The sequence below is a fragment of the Papilio xuthus genome, unplaced genomic scaffold, assembly GCF_000836235.2.
Source record: "Papilio xuthus unplaced genomic scaffold, Pxut_1.1 DF825928.1, whole genome shotgun sequence".
Classification (NCBI taxonomy): domain Eukaryota; kingdom Metazoa; phylum Arthropoda; class Insecta; order Lepidoptera; family Papilionidae; genus Papilio; species Papilio xuthus.
This window is the reverse complement of record NW_013532721.1, coordinates 3,105,068-3,110,407: the sequence shown is the minus strand read 5'-3', so window position 1 is coordinate 3,110,407 and position 5,340 is coordinate 3,105,068.

Below are 5,340 nucleotides of genomic sequence, written 5' to 3'. Positions count from 1 at the left end.
AAGGCCTAGTCATTAAAACAAAGTATCTGACTTGTTAAACCAAAGCTGGTCTATCAAGAGACATTTAAAATCGGCAATTGTTGAAAGAGCTTTTAAGTTACAATGACGCAATTACACGACATGATTTTTACTTTTCTTCAGTTACTAAGCCACAAGTCAAACTAAAACGACGATGTAAAAGAAACCTGATGATATTTTTTTTGTAATTTTGTATCAAGCTATTAAATGGCAAGGTCAATAACATTTCTATGAAAGTCCAATTGTCATAATTGGACTGGTATCGCTTACTTCGAAAAGGTAACGTCCTCTTGCGCGTGACATTTTTATAAAAAAATGTTTGATATGTAGTTTTGAATTTCCTCTACTTTGCTCAATTCCGACTTTAACGCGCCTTTTGAAGATCCTGACGGTTAATTATATCTCTATTATTATTAGTTTGGATCATCAACACCACTACCAACCGCAACTGTCGGCGCTAAAAGGTCGAAAATTGAAAAGGAACAACATATCACGGTTTATAGCCAGTCCATGTATAAAGTTCATGACATCGTTTTTTTAAATTAGTCATATCGTAGTGTATGCCAGTTCCAAAAATATAAAGCAGAGTACGTTTCTACAAACTTAAATGTGCCTAATATTAACACTTTGACCATAGTTTTAAATTTAATTAAAAAATTCGTTATCCAATATATGTAGATCAGTGCCCCAGATTCTACTGTAATTGATATTGTCTGGGCTTGAGTTACGTCTGTGACATGCAATACGCCCGCGCAAAGTAAATCTGCTTTTGACAGTTGTTTTTTTTTCGCCCTTGAAACAAAAGTGGGCAAAGATTTACGCCAACTTTCTGATATTTTTAAAAGCTTAGAAAAAGATTATTGTTCTAAAATGTTTATCTCAAAAACTTTATCAAAACGTCATATTAATTTACAAAACAATTTGTATCTCACGAAAAGCAAAAGTAAGGTCAAAGTTTAAAGTTAGTTGTTAAGTACCATTAGCCACGTGAGGTAAGGCTAGACAAGCGACGTCGGGTGCATGCAATAGTTAATTCTGCAGTCATGCATTATCCACGAAAGGCTATTGCTATTGCATTGTTAGCTCGTTTCAATCAACTTTTGAAAATCGTGACTTGTATTCGTGTAATGATTTTTAAATGAAGAGAATAAGAAATTATTGCATCGGCATAGGTAAAAAATTATGTACATGATAATCAGCTGTCTATGTTGATACAAAGTTTGATTTGGTTTACATAGAACTTAAAGGGTTTAATTAAAATTTAGGACTAGTGGAGCAATAGAAATATTTATTTTTTCTTTTTTTCCAATACTCTTTAAAGTAATTAGCGGTCGAAATTATGTCTACACAACGCGTAACAATTGACAATTTATTCTTTAGGATTAAAAAATCAACTTGGACAATAGACAAGAGCGAGCGGTGACCTAGTTAAAAAGTTCGCCCTCGATCAAAATATTATGACTCATAATTGACATTTTACTAACATTTGTACCTAAGTAAACGCTGTACCACTGTTACTAGCTAATGTTTATACGTATCAATATGATTTGCTAACCACGAGATTATAAATTAAATCAACAACGACAAAAAAACTGCGCTAAAATTAAACATCTTTGGGGCATCCCTAGCCAAGGCGTCTATAGTTTTGCGCTTACCACCCTAACTGTTTGCTCTATTCTAGGATTGTAACAATACCGTTTCTTTTTGAAAGCTTTTTTCTAGTAAGCTTAGTTTATTGAAGAAGACGTAAATAACAAGATTTTAATTGAGATAAGTTATTTCTTAAGACAATAACAGTTTTTGCATCACATTTAAAGAGAGACTAACGACGTTTAATATCTGATAACGTTATACTTACACGTATTTACATACTGATATACATATGTTGCTTTACATATACGAAAATGTTAAATTTAATACGTATGTCTGTATGTAAAAATCGCATTGCAAGATCAGCTTAGATTATATTTGTTAGTCGTTCAAATTTGAGCCCCAAGAAAAATTAATTGTCCTTAAAATTGAAACACACGAAATTAGCAATTAAGTGCCAATAATTTGTTAACGGGTAAGGTTAGCCCATTTGATAATCAAATCATTTTATCTTTTTAAATTAAATAGTTCCTCAGGACATTTCTGGCCAGTATTCTTGTGTCCACAGACAACACATGCTCCAATTTAAATTTCGAATCACGCACACAGACTTAAATCTTCCACTCCCGCTACGAACGAGAAGGGATGGAGCTACGAGTATATAAAGTGAATGCTACTCGCACGCACCATACGACCCGTGAGGCGCGTGTGTGGTGGACTTTATATTATTTTTTAATTATTTTTTTATTGTAAGTGTGTAATATGTTGCGTCAGTGTATTACGTTGGCAGTACTGGGGTGCGCAGTGGCGGCGCCGCAGCATCAATATCAAACCCAACAGCAAGTTAGTAATATTTATTATTGATTTTTACCAATTGTTATATTAAGATTTGAATATTGGAATTATTTTTCTCATAAATATTAAAACTTACCATATTTAATTATGAAAAATGTAAAACTAAATTTTATTTTCAAAATTGTTATTAATTCTAATTTCACTTGAAACAATTTATCACCATTTTAAAGATCGTTGACAACAAATATCGTCACCCTTTGGTTAATTCATTTATATTAACTGCATCGACTATAAGTTAATCGTAGTTATTTGTTAAACACGAAAGTACTGTGTAGAATAATGTGTATAATTTAATAGACAAATTGCTACAGTCACGCCGTATTAAGTTGCGAGGTAATCTCTAGTCATGCATTTGTTCCCCTTTCTCTATCCATGTTTGTATATAGTTAGGTACTGTTTACACAACAACAATATTATTTTGCGTCTGTGCACGATGATTTTTCATATTAAAAAAAAAACAATATTTCAAATATTAAAGATAATCTCCGTCTCTAGGTTTTCTTGTTCCAAAACGACAAAATAAGTTGCTATATTTTTTTCAATTAACCTAAACAAAAAATTGACCTGTCATATTTATGTTCATTATATTTAATATATATTTCATGAAGTTGTAACATTACAGAATAAGTAAATGCCTTTAGATAATTATTTGTTTGCTTTAAATAACTTCAATGTAAAACTTCAAACAGACATATGTACAACTACATATCAAGCATATTTATGAAGAATAATTCCATTTATATTATTTAATAAAAATATCAATCGTTGTAAGCTCATATTTAGCTTTTATATAACATTTACATAAATGTTCTGTTAACATATAAACGTGTTGGTTTACGCGAATAAACGTTGCACTAGTTTAAAAATGCCGCGTGCGCTCCGATCAAAAGCTGAGATTGTTTCAGACTTTCATATTATGACTACCACTTGCATAATAATTTGTAAATTACCTAATAGTGTCTAAAGTAATAGAAATTTAAACATTTCACAAACAAAAATGTTAATACAATTATTATTAGTAATATTGAGTGGAAATATTACAAGGATATAGTTTATAAAAGAAAAAACCCACTGAAAAAAAGCTAAATACTGTCTGGAAATATAAAATAAATAGGGTCACGGTCCCCATTTATTTTACTTAGGCAACGCTTCTTTTAATTGTAGAAGCATATAAAATTACAAATTACATTCCAATGCAAATCTTAATTGCAAACCTTGTAAATTGTTTTAGTAGATTTTTTTGAAGTTTTGTAAAGCAATTTTTAAAGAAACTTTCATGTACACCTATACAATAAGCCACAATATTGTCTGAAAAATACAATTCGTTAAAAATTGGTAGCATAAAGATATATTTGCATAACAACGGACGCGTTACGTTTTCAGAACACAAATCGGGCGCGACGTAACCGGTCAAGTTGCGTTGTGTTACGGTTTTTCGGTGATGTTGCAACGTTGCGCCATTTTGTCTGGTTGTCGGTTCGATTGAACCGATTATTCGGTCTGCAACGAGATAATATTTACATTTTGCATAATGTGCAGTGAATGCGAATTAAGCTTTCAATACTATTTCCGTGTTTTCAGAGTTGAAAGCTCCTATTGTTATGAACATGTTTCATTCAAGTTCCAATATTTTAACGCCATCTAATAGAAAAATTATAAAACTAATAAGATATATATTCCATCATCAAAATATATACATATATATATATAACATTTTACAAATAATACAAAGGTAAAAAGCTTCGCGAGCCCTCTTAAAGCATTGCTTTTTGCTAGTTGTAAATAAAAACGTGTACTGTAAACATTATGTACTTCTTTAAACAGCACTAGCGGATCAGTCTTTAATTCTCTGTTCCCATTTACCATTTCATAATAATTAATCCTTATTTAATCGCACATTATAACTTTCTAAAATACTTTTTGTGTAAGTTAAAGTGCCAGCTGCAAGTCGTTACAACGCAATCGCGTACACCGGGTTAATGATTGATGATTTATATGTAAACAGATTGACTTGTTTATAAAATGTTGATTTTACACATAAACAATTCCATTCTTTTTTTTATGGCCAACCAGTAAACGGCTACCTGAATTCGTCAAAATAACGAAGTGATATAGACATGCGCATTTGCGGATTCGTGCCTATCTTAAATAGACGCAGGAGAGGACGCATATTCCCTCTTCCTGGACATACCTCCCCCCCAAATCTACTATTAAATTATTATCAAATATTCTTGCCGTGTTTCTAGTACAAACTAGTAGTGCTGTACATACAAAAGTACAGCAAAGAAAGCGAGATATCATGACTGACAATCATAGTATGTAGATCAATAAAGTTGCTTCCCATTAGCAGGATGAAGGTATCCCTCCCCACCTACTAAGAGAGTACATCGGTGCGCAGCAGCCAGCGCAGGCGCAGACACAGATCATCCCACGACCTGCTCATCTCGGCGGTGCGCAAGTTCCCGCCAGATTGGTAAATATTTATAGAAGTCCTTAGTACTGAAACAATTACTGATATAAATACTTTACCATCAACAAATCAACACAAACTGGGTTACGATTCGGACGGGAAGCGATTCCATAACGAACTTCAAAAATATATTAAACTGAAAATAACTTTCGATAAGACACGTGTTTGTCGCGCGTCAGTTCCATACATTTTTAAAGTTCGCTATGGAATCGCTTCGGTGCGAATGCATTTTGTCTCACCCCTCCGAACTTTCAGAAGCATTTTATGTTATCCTTACTTGTATAAGGTCGTGGTCTCAGTTATGGTAGTAGAATGTGTCTATTATTTCATGTATTAACTGCAGTATAGAGGTCTTCAGACAAACACATTTCTAACTTTCATAATGCTCGTTATCTACAGCCCTACCA